The sequence below is a fragment of the Triturus cristatus genome, chromosome 8 (assembly GCF_964204655.1).
Source record: "Triturus cristatus chromosome 8, aTriCri1.1, whole genome shotgun sequence".
Classification (NCBI taxonomy): Eukaryota; Metazoa; Chordata; class Amphibia; order Caudata; family Salamandridae; genus Triturus; species Triturus cristatus.
This window is the reverse complement of record NC_140591.1, coordinates 905,269,025-905,281,308: the sequence shown is the minus strand read 5'-3', so window position 1 is coordinate 905,281,308 and position 12,284 is coordinate 905,269,025. Positions and strand designations below refer to the sequence as shown.

Sequence of the window (12,284 nt, the reverse complement as noted above, 5' to 3'; positions counted from 1 at the left end):
TTTGGCTACAATGATTGAAGGATTGTTTTGCCGTTCCCACTGCTCAAGAAGGGGCAAGTATTCGTTCCTGTTGTTCCCCCTCTTACACCGCAGGTACACGAGGACACCCGTGCTTATGTCACATATCCCATGGCAGGATAGTCACCAAAAGGGGGAATGGCCATTGACATACCTTGCCAGGACAGGGATAGCCACTCACACTAACTGGCGCCTCTAGGAAGATAAATGTTAGAAACACAGACTGGGTGTGCTGGGCCCAAAACCCTTCACCAAAGCTGCGGGGGGCATCAGGCTGTCAGATGTCTTTGAGGGACGGGCAAGGGCATTAAAGGGCCGTAGTGCGAGACACAGCATTTGCTGGGATACAGAGGGGTCCCAGCGGATCCATCAAAGGGACTACAGCGAAACATGTGACACAGAATCTGGTAGTCCGACACCATTACTGGTGTAAGTATCAAGGGTCACAGGTGGATAGCAGGGACCGGGCATCTGTGACCAGTCGAAGGTTCAGCAAGCAGAGTAGGCTGCGTAAGTTGTCACTTCACAAAAGGGTGCAGTGTCTAATAACGGGCACCATACACTTATTCCCTCAAACCTGTTGCGACACCATTACTATGTTCACCAGGGATCAATCGAAAAGAACTATGAAATTATCTGGTCAAGGTGGCGAAGTAATGCACCCTAGAATAAGACCACAAGGTGCCTACCAGCAATCAGTTGGGGACAGGTGAACTTTAGTGGTCTGAATTCACCCCCCCCCCCCCGGCTCCCGGGGCATGGAGCTTGGTCGGGGGAGGCGATGGAGCCTGCGCACAAGAGGTTCATCTGCCCGATGCGTAAAATCACTGAGCATGGGGGATTTGGCTCCATTAGACATGGGTGCTACACGCCAAATTCACAGGGTGCTTTGAGGACGATGGGGTACATCTGTCCAGTATAAGCATGGACCTGTTGGATAGGGGAGAGGCCATAGATATAGCAGAATGTAAGTAGGAATGCCGCCCTTGGTGGGGGCCCTGGCTGCGACGGTCGCTACACCCAGGGCTGTGGCGGAGTTACAGGGCGATCCAGAGGTGGAAAGGTACTCGGGGGTACCCTCTTCAGGAGCACAAAGGGTGCTGAGGTCTAATATCCCCAGGAAGTCTTTGCGGTGGACCCCGAGGTGCGACGGCGCTCCGTCTGTCCTACGGGTGTTTGGAAACCTGTACCACCGGGAGTCACTTGAACACTCTGCCCCTCGTAGGGGGGGTGTGAGTAAGGAGGTGGACCGATGGTTCACCGGAAGTGGGAGGGGCTATCCCCTCACCACAACCGCTAAGCACCGATTGGCTAAGGCCACGATGCAAGTTGGCCCATCAGGTGGTAGGCTGCGAGGGGCGGCTTGCCTTTGGATCGTCTGGAAGATAACCCACCATGTTGGCATATTTGGTATGCTAATAAACCTGCAGCAATTTTCTCCACCAAAAAGGTGTCCTGTCTGATTATTTATGTTACCTGTATGTTGTTGCGTGAGGGCTGGTGAGTGTGGCCGATATTGGCACTAATACAAATGACAGTACCTCGATGTAGCTGAGCCCGGTGAAGAAACGGAGGGACATGGCCCAGCCTCATCCGGTCACAGACGGGCACAGACAGGCCCACTCTGGCCTGCTCTTGGCAGCGGGACACCTCTCGTAGATTTAAGGCCTTCCAGCGCCTAATCGCGGCATTGCGGACCCCACCTTAGGCCATAGAGAACTAGGAGCTGTAGTCTCCCGAGAAACCGGCAGGCTGGTACTGGCGATGGAGCGAGGGTCCCGCGCTGCAGGACACATCTCTTAGATTTAAGGTGCTCCGGCGCCTGATAACGGCTTTGCAGCCCCTATCCTGGCTGTGGAGAACTGGGAGCCATAGTCTCCCGAGAAACCGGGGGGCTTTTACTGGCAGTGACACAAGGGTCCTGGATTGCGGGACACACTTCATAGATTTAAGGCGCTCTGGAGCCTGATCACGGCGTTGCGGCCTCGCCTCTGGCCGTGGAGAACTGGGAGCTCGAGTCTCCCAAGAAACTGGGAGGCTGGTACTGGTTATGGCACGAGGGTCCCACGCTGCTGAATGCAGTCCCTTATCCTTTGAAGTAAAACTGGCTGCATTAATAAAAAAAAAAACAATTTTACGTTTATTTAAATGCGATCACAGGCATATGGTGGTATGCTGACCCCTGCAGACCAATACCCTAGTGATGGCATCCAATAATGAGTCATAATTTTACGACCTACCTTATGAATATTACTAAGGTAGGTTGATTGAAACCCACTACGATTCAGAATTTTGTGAAGTGACCTATTAATTTATGTCTGTTTGCAAACTTCTTTTCCAGTCACAAAAAGCCGTTACTCAATTTGTGACCATTTTTTATGATTGGAAATGTTGTACCTCTGGCTGTGTCCCTATCTCTGGTTTGTTAACTTAGCTGCAGTTTTGAGCCTCTACAATTATTATTTCCTGTAGGATAATAGTCTATGCCCTTTCCAGATCTTCTTAATTTCCACATGCAATGTTGTGCTCTCTAACGTGACTTATTCTATCAATTATGATTTCCATTCAATGAAGACGGGTCTCCCCCTCCCCCTATACCGTTGGTCACTTCATTGGCTCAATCTGAAACTCATAGGTTATATGTAGACCAGTTTGGGAGCCTGTGTTCCTGTACCACGTGCTAGAATGATCTGATGTGACCATTAGCGTATAAGTCGTCCACCATTTTAAGTTCTTTCTTCCCATTTCCCATTGAACATCGATGTTCGCAACACTTGTCATGATTTGTCTTGCATGGGGATGGCAGGAGCATATGGCTTGGTCAAAAAAGTCCTTTATAAGAGGTACACCCAGCAATGTGTAGCTGTAACATTTGTGAGATATTGCTTTGAACCAAGTGGGTCAAAGAGATCTTCCATCTGTTCATCCAATGGGGGCCCTCCTAACTGTGCAGTCAGGTCGCCCTTTGCTGAAAAGGGGAAGCCAACTCACAGTCCATTGCAATTTAGTACAGCTCAAAGTTTGGGGCATCCTGGCCACCTTCTGATGTAGGTAGTTGCAGTTAAGTAAGCACAATCCAATGTGTGCTTGCAACGCATATCAATCCCTCAAACAGGCTGTCCAGCTCGCAGAACTGGCATTTAGTCACCATTACTGGCAGGAGGATGGTAATATAGCACTATAACCGTGGGAGAGCCTCTAACTTTGCCAACTTGATCATTCCCATACAATGTCCACAACATTGCACTGCTACTCAATGCTGCTATTGCTGCTTTAATATTTGTTCGATGATAACTCTCTCTTCGCAGTAGATGTGCACTCCCAGGAAACAAAACGCAACAGGCTGCCACCAAGTGCTCAGCATGCCACAGGGAGTGACTCCGTGTCTAATTTAGGGTGTATTGGAAATAGGCATGGTTACACGCAGTTGATTCTCAGCATGGAGATCCTGTAAACTCTTAGTAGCACATCATCGGTGTATAAAGATATCAGTTGCTTCTCTTTGCTCATCTTTGTGCCTCTATTTGTCCATGCATTGCATTGTGTTCACACTTATTCCCAAATTAGGGGAGACAGGGGACATTCCTATCTTGTTTCTTTCATAATCTTCTGTTGCTGTGAGATTACCTGTCCTCACCTAACCATGGTTGTGGGGTCCACATATTGAGAGGTGATCCACTTAAAAAAGAAGGGACCCAGGTCTATCTGTTTCAGCACACTAAATAATATTTCAGCATTTTAAACACCTCTTCTATATTAATCATTGTAACTACCACAGCTGGGGGCAGCATAATTGCCTGAGATATTACCTGAAAAAGTTTCTTTATGCTAATTGCTATGTTACGACCCAGGATTAACCCACTCTTAGGGTGTACAAGACGGGGAAGCTTTAGAAAAAGTCTGTTAACCAGTATTTTGCTTTTAAATTCATGATACATTGGTTGGTATGACACATTCTCTGTAAGGTCCTTTCTGGACTTCATGGGAAATAATAGGAGACACTCACTAGCTGTATGTGGCTATGTCCCTTTTTGCTGGTCACCACATATATATAGTCATCCTCGTCTACATCACTTGCTCTTTCTTGTGCTTGTTAAAATTCAGAACATTAGTTAGTGAACACCTGATTACTTTGTTCCTGAGTCTTACTGAGGTGTCTGAATACTAATAATGGGGATATAACTCTGCTCTGTTTTAGTAAGTTGTTAGCAGTTTCCGTGCATTATAACTATCGTTATGGGACCCGGTTTGATATTCTCTGTAGTTAATGCACCTGATATGTTTTTAGTAGGTCAGACCGTTTTCCATTTCCTCTTCTAACTCTTCCATCAATAAGGGGGGGGGGTCCACATTTACATCTGAATATAAGAGTATTTAGAAAGATAATTAATAGCCTTTTCTCTGGTGTTTCAAACATCTGGAAACAGATTTTGGAGCATCAGGAAAAAGCAGCTTGAGAATTTAATTTCCTGTTAAATTGCATTGAACGAGAGGAATTTGGAAGTGGGAGAAAGTAATAAATAATGGTCCAATTTTTTGGACCATTATTTGTCTGAACTGGGGTGGCAGAGTGGGCTAAAGAATGGTGATGGATCAAACCCAGATCTGTTGACTGGGTGTGAGTGTTTGATTGGTTCTGATGCTCCGTCCATCACCACCCCCTTTTGTACTGCTTTGTTCGCCATAAGTTGGCAGGGTACGTTCAGACGTGAGTCTCTTGCTCACTTTGCCACTGGATTCAAGCAAGCCTGGCTGAAGACGGCTGAAATGCCAGAAACCGGTCCTAGGAAGCTTGTTTCCGGTCCAGGGAAGGCATGGCTTGGCAGTTCGGGCTGGACTGTTCCCATAAGGCACAGGGTCAGACTGATTTGCATATGGCCATGTCTGAACTGGGGTGGCAGAGTGGGCTAAAGAATGGTGATGGATCAAACCCAGATCTGTTGACTGGGTGTGAGTGTTTGATTGGTTCTGATGCTCCGTCCATCACCACCTCATTTTGTACCCCTGTATCAGAATAGCAAGCAGTACTTATCCCAAACTGCATTTCCAGGATAGAACCCCAAATAGAGAGTGAGCTCTGCTCCTTTGTGTAGAATGTTAACATACATTACAGTTTTTCAAAATATATCAGAAAATCATTAGTTGAGAAGACATATAAACATTTGTAATATGCAAACCAAACATTTACCTAAATATATCTGTATATACACATCCATATATATTTTAATAAATACCTTAATGAAATAGATGCCGTAGAACCGCCTGTCCCACTGCTGCATCCTTTCTCCACGCTGTGTCTAGACAATAGTGTCTAGTGAAGGTGTGCGTATTTTTCCATGTTGCAGCTCTGCACATATCCGGCAACGACACCCCTGCGAATAGAGCTGTAGAAGTTGCCATCTTTCTTGTGGAGTGCGCACGTACCTTGGCTTGTAAAGGTTTTCCAGCTGTGACATGGCACAAGGAGATCGCCGAAGTTATCCACCTTGAAATACTGGATCTGGAGAGTGCTAAACCTTTCCTGAGGCCAGAAAAGGCTATAAAGAGTTGATTTGTTTTTCTGAACGATTTCGTCTTATCGATGTAAAATTTCAGACATCGTTTAATGTCCAAAGAGTGTAGAGCTCTTTCTGCAGATGATGAAGGATCTTTAAAAAATGTAGGTAAAACCACCGGTTCATTCAGATGAAAGTTGGAAGGGACCTTAGGAATAAACTTTGGGTTCGTTCTCAGAACAACTCTGTCTTGTCTGAATTGTAGAAATGGTTCTGCAATTGAGAAGTCTTGGATCTCGCTGACCCTTCTTGCCGACGTGAGCGCTAATAGTAACGCTGTTTTCCATGAGATAAACTGTAAATCCGCCTTATGTATTGGCTCAAATGGCGGTTTCATGAGCTGTGCAAGAACCGTATTAAGTTGCCAAGCAACCACTGGTCTTTGAACTGGTGGGAACATCCTGAAAAGCCCTTTGAGAAATTCTTTAATAACTCTTTGAGACCAAAGAGAAGGGCAGTCAAGAACTCTTGTGTACCTTGAAATAGCGGCCAAATGTACCTTTATAGACATATGAGAAAGTCCAGATTTAGCCAACATTAAAAGATATGGAAGAATTTGATCCGAAGAGACTTGAAAAGGATGTAGACCTTTAGATGCACACCCATGACATCTCTTCCATTTAGCCGAATATGTTTTATTTGTAGAGATTGCTCGAGATCGTGACAGAATCTGCCAGCATTTTTGAGGGATATTGAAAAGTTGGAACTTATGTTGGTGAGGTTCCATGCTGACAAGTTCAGCGATTTCATATTTGGATGCAGTATCTGGCCGCTGTTCATAGTAATTAGATCCTGCACTAATGGAAACTGTATCCTGGGTGTCACTGAGAATTTGAGAAGTTCTGAGAACCACGCTTGTCTCGGCCATGCTGGGGCAACTAGAATCAGATGGCACGGCTCTGATTTCATCTTTCTCAAGACCTTTGATATTAGAGGAAATGGGGGAAATGCATACGCAAACATCCATGTCCAACACATCTGCAGCGCATTGCCCCACGACCCTTTTTGTGCAAACCTGCTTGCAAAGTGTTTGCATTTTGAATTGTGGCGATCCGCGAACAGATCTAGCTTTGGAATGCCCCATAGCTTGAATAAGTTGCCTTTGGTCCAGTATTTTTGATGTTGTACCCCCTTGTTTTAGAAGGTAAAACATGGATGTTGAGCTGTCTGTCTTGACAAGTACTGTTGAATCGTGAATCCTGGGAAGAAACGCTTATAGACCCAAGAAAATAGTTTTTAGTTCCAGCAAGTTGATGTGGAGCTGCGCTTCGCTCTTCGACCAGTGACCCTGAATTTCGAGCTCCTGCAGATGCGCTCCCCAACCTTGTAGAGAAGCATCCGTCATCATCACAAAACTGTAGTTCTGTGGTTCGAAAGTCAGTCCTTCCGCTAAATGATCTCTGATCTTCCACCATGACAGGGCCTTTAGGATCTGAGGAGTGATAACTATTCGATCTTCGAAGGATCCCTGAGACTGAATCCATTGCTTGTCTAGCAGTTCTTGAATAGGCCTCATGTGAAGTCTGCAATTGGCAAGTAGGGGGATAAAAGAGGATTTCATCCCCAACAATGACTTGTAGGTTCTTACTGAAACGGACTTTTTTATCTGCAAATGCGACGTCAGCTTTATGATTTTTTGAATACGTTCCTCTGAAGGATAGGCCTTTGCCTTTTTTGTGTGAATTATAGCTCCCAGAAATTGAAGGGACTGCGATGGCATGAGATGTGATTTTTCTAAGTTGACTCTCAGACCTAGACGATTGAAAAGGTTCATGCACACTTGTAGAGAATGTTGGGTTTCTCTGAACGAACCACCTTTTATGAGCCAATCGTCTAGATAAGGGAAAATTTGGTGACCTTGAAGTCTTAGATGTGCTGCTACTGGCGCCATACACTTCGTAAAGATTCTTGGCGCCGACTTTAGACCGAAAGGCAATACTTTGAATTGATAATGGCGCCCCGCCACCATGAAGCGCAGAAATTTTCTGTAATTTATATGAATTGGGACATGAAAATAAGCATCTAAGAGGTCCAGGGATGCCAAATAATCTCCTTTGCCAATCAAAGAGTGTTTCTTGCAGGGATAACATTCAAAATGATTTCTTTTGGATGAATTTGTTCAAACCTCTTAGGTCCATTACCTGCCTCCATTTTGATGTGTCTTTTTTCTTTACTAGAAAGAAATGCGAATAAAAGCCTTTCCCTCGTTGAAGGCGCGGAACTTCTTCTATTGCTTCTTTTTGTAGAAGAGATGAAACTTCTTCCTTGAGGGCTGAAAGATGTTCTTGTCTCCTGTGTATAGGAGGATGATTTTGGGGCTTTTGTATGTACTCCAGGGTATGGCCATGTTGAATCACATCCAAAACCCATCTGTCTGTTGTTATCGACAGCCAAGCCGGATAAAAGGAGGACAGGTAATGATTGCTGCTGTTTGAACAAGTGGCGGGTGCCTCAACAGAGTCACTGTCGTCTATTGGATTGTTGCGATTTGCCCCTCGCAGATGATCTCCCTCTGGACTGTTGTTGGTAAGTGTTTGATGAACGAAATTGTTGATTATTTGAATATTGGCGATATCCCTGCTGATTGTACGGCTGATATCTATTTGATTGGAAAGAAGATCTTTGCATAAATTGTCCTCTGGATCCTCTCCTCCGAAAGGACTGGAACCTGCCATGCTGAAGAGATCCCAACGCACGTGCTGTATCCGTTTCAGTTTTAATACTTTGGAGGGCATCATCCACATGTTTCCCGAATAGGTTCTCTCCGTCAAACGGCATGCCCACTATTTTCGCTTGCACTTCTGCTCTAAAAGAAGTGGCTTACCCCATCCTGTAAAATAGCAGCCGCTTCTTCTTTCTTATCCTCTGGCAGATGAGCTAGTAAAGTGCTATATCAGACCACATCTGCCTATTGTATCTGCTGATAAGGGCTAACGCATTCGAGGCCTTTATGGAAGACGCTGCCATCACAGCAAAACGCTTCCCGCACCATCCATTCACCTCCCTTCTTTATCCGGGGGAACTGCAGATGTGGAAACCAGATTTTTGGAGTGCCTTTGAGCGGCTTGCATCACTACAGACTCTGGCCGCGGATGTCCTATTAAACAGGCCGGAGAAGATTCTGGGGCTCTGTATTTCTTTTCTATCTGGGGGACTGAGGCAGCTACCGAAGCCGGGTTCCTCATTATTTTTAATCCTTCATCCCAAATGTGAGCGATTATTGGAATAGATCTAATGGATTTCCGTGAATCTTCTTTGAAATCATAGAGGAAACACTCAGCTTCTTGTCCTGGAAGCGGAAGCTCAAATCTTTTTGACGCTTTCTCGATGATATCGTGGAAACGTCCAATGTCTTGTGGTGGAGAATTCGCCGGTGAAGGAGATGGAGACAGAGTAGTTGGAAGGATATATGGTAGTCGTCGACGGAGTCGTCGTCGACGGAGCTGTCGACTGTTTTATTGAAATCAAAGCCGGCGACGACCCAATTTTCATCGACGGAGCTGAGGAAATTTCTCTGGAGATATTTAAGAGTAGTATGAGTAAGTGAAGACAAAGAAGCCGCTTTGCCTTTTGTCTTCTGCTTTTTAAGCTCTATCTTTTCCTCAGAAGCTGAAGATTTCCTCTTTTTAGATGATCTAGATTCCTCTTCAGAGTCAGAATCTGAAGTGACCTTCTTTTGAAGCCACAACAGTAGCCATGCCTCCCTGTCACGCAGGGTCTTCGCAGAAAAGGTTCTGCAATGTTTACAGTCTTTAGGCACATGCTTAGGATGTAAACAATACAAGCAGTCCTTATGGGGGTCTTCAGAAAACAGGTTTTCCACAGGATCTGCAGGGCCTGAAGAGCCTCTTTTTAGAGCTTTCAGCCATAATAAGCAAAAATATGAAGCACAGTACCTCAAATCCAGCAAACAGAAAGGACTTCCAGTTGAACAAGAGGTCAAAAGTTCACACAGGAACAAAACTGAGCAAGGCTCAGGGAGACTCCTCCTCACACGAAGGCGGTTGGAAATCTGAGGTAGGATGGCTCTGCTGGGGAGTGTGATGTCAGGGCTGGCAGCCGATTGGCTGAGTTTTGGACCAAATAATGATGAGGTTTGATTACCAAATAATATGATTCCCTATGGGATTTGCTATGCAGTTTTTTCTAGTACTGCTGTGGTCATTCTGTTACCGTGAGACTCCCACCATGACGACGGGGAAGATACAAGCATGTGAATCTATGAAAGATTGAATACTGGAGAATGTTAGGGGACCCGCAAGCCATACTTCGCTGTACTCCCCCGGGTGTCTACTTTCTAGAAATGTGTGGGTTTGGTAGGTTTCCCAAGATGGCCGCTGAGCACTGGGCCAAAAACTCATGGGACCCCCCTTGCAAAACCAGATCGTTTCGTGATAGGCAATTTTGCTGTCGCCTCAATACGTTTTGGGCCCTTAACTGTTGCAGGTACTTGGGCCTCCCACACGAGTGAGGCACCATTTTTATAGGGAGACCCGGAGGAATGCTGGGTGGTAGGAAATTTGTGCCAGCCCAGTGATGCCACAACTTTCCCACACAAAAATATGTGGAAAAGGTGATTTTTCAGCTAAATTTGAGGTTTGCAGGGGATTCTGGGTAAGAAAACTTTGGGGGATCCACGCAAGCCATACCTCCCTGAAAGCCCCCGGGTGTCTAGTTTTCAAAAATGTGTGGGTTTGGTAGGTTTCGCTAGATGGCCGTCGAGCGCGGACCAAAAAACCCAGGTGATCCTCCTTGCAAAACCAGGTCGTTTTGCGATAAGTAATTTTGATGTTGCCTCAGTAGGTTATGGGCCCTTGCCTGTCACTAGTATTTGACCCACCCACGTGAGTAAAGTACCATTTCGATTGGTATACTTGGAGAAAGGCGGGGGTAGGAAATTTGTTGTTTCTTTCTACAGCATGAAAATGTTGGCACAATAATGCAAGGAAAATGTTACACATTTTGAGGTTTGCAGGACATTGTGGGTAAGATACCTTGTTGGGATCCACAAGCGAGACATCACCATGTACTCCCATGGTTGTTTAGTTTACGACTGTTAGACTTGGCACCATTTGCGTGGGTCTCCCTTCCATTTTTCGCTGTTATCTCCTCTTGCTGTAGATGCTCTGGGCGATGTGCCACTGCCATTCAGTGCCACAGCGCGAATGCTCCCTGTGTAAATATGACATGTGAATTGGTATAACCATGATTAGCTTATTTGGTTTACCTGTTAGTCCCTAGTAGCGTGGCCTGGGTGTGCCCAGGGCAGGTAAACCAAATGCTGCTGGTGGGCCTGCAGTGCTGGTTTGCGCCACCCACAGAAGCAGCTTGTAAAGTGTGTCTCAGACCTGCCACTGCAGAGTCTGCGTGCAGTCCAGAACTGCCATCTTGTTTGTGAAGTGCACCCACTTCCCAGCCCCTGAACCTTCCCTTGGCATCATGTGAGTCACCCCTATGGTAGGGTGCATTGTATGTGTAAGGTAGGATATGCTCTGATGTGTGTAGCATGTCCTGGTAGTGAATTACACCCAATTTCGTTGTTCACTACTGTAAGGCTACCTGTTCTCCATAGGCCAGAATAGGCAGTTTGACTATTTAAATTCTATAGTCCTAACTGACCCAAAGAACATGGTAGAAAAACGAATTTAGTATGCCTGAGCTCAGGATATTAAAATACATCTTTTAGTGAAGTTTATTTTTATGTTCTGTGTTTGAAAATACCACTTTTAGAAAGTAGGTGTTTTCTTGCCTAAGCCCTCCAGTGTGCTCTGCTGTTGTGTATTGGCTGTCTGGTTTTGGAGGCTGAGTCAGACCTGGGTTGAATAGAGAGATCTGCATTGGAGTATGGGGAGGGGTAGCTCCTTGACCTGAATAGGGCTGTGCCTGGCAAGGTGAATGCTGGCTCCACCTCCTACTGTGTGTCTGATGGCAGACCCCCTCTTTCTGAAAGGAAGGATGCAGCCTGGTAAACAAAGTGCTCCAGGACTGGGCAGAACTGGTTCTGGCTAGGTTCAGTGACTTGTAGCTTCTGAGAACAGAGACTTTGGGGTATAAATATCTGTGCTGAAACCCCTACAAATTGTATTGCTCCTGGACAACAAGGGGAACCTCTGTCCGTGTAACTGAAGGAATCTGCAGGAGGTGACTGTCCTTGCGCTTGTGTGCTGTTTCTTGGCTTGGCCTGCAGTAGTTTTCACTGGACTTGGACGAAGAGGAAAAGGACTTTGAAGAGAACTTTTATTTCAACTTGCTAATCAATCACCCAAGGGCTAGAAGAGAGCTAGCCTCCTGCTGGAGTCTCAGGCACATCAGACTCCACCACCAGCCTCCTGTTTCCTCCCAGCAAGGATTTCTATCTGCAGGCGAGGCTCCTGTGAGTTCCAGGGCCTCTAGTTCTACTACAGAGAAGAGAGTGCTGAAAATCGTCTCTAACGCCCGTTTGCGAGCCGCCGCAGCTGAAGCGCGTACGAAAAATCATCGCGCTGCTGCCGCTGAGTGCTCGCTACCGGAGATCATCGCATCGCATGTTTGTGCCGCCGCAGCTGAAGCGCGTACGAAAAATCATCGCGCTGCTGCTGCTGAGTGCTCACTACCGGAGATCATTGCATCGCATGTTTGCGGGCTGCCAAAGGCTCGCTAACCCGAAGATAATCGCATCGCACGTTTGCGGGCCTCCAAGTGCTCGCTAACCAGAGATCATCGCATCGAGTT

The 12,284-nt window shown here is 46.1% G+C and overlaps 1 protein-coding gene across 4 annotated transcripts in view; it reads left to right on the top strand.

Moving 5' to 3' along the window:
- The window catches only part of ZBTB11 (zinc finger and BTB domain containing 11), a 2,099,144-nt gene that overhangs the window by 602,749 nt on the left and 1,484,111 nt on the right, over positions 1-12,284 (top strand). The gene's annotated exons all lie outside the window — the stretch shown is intronic.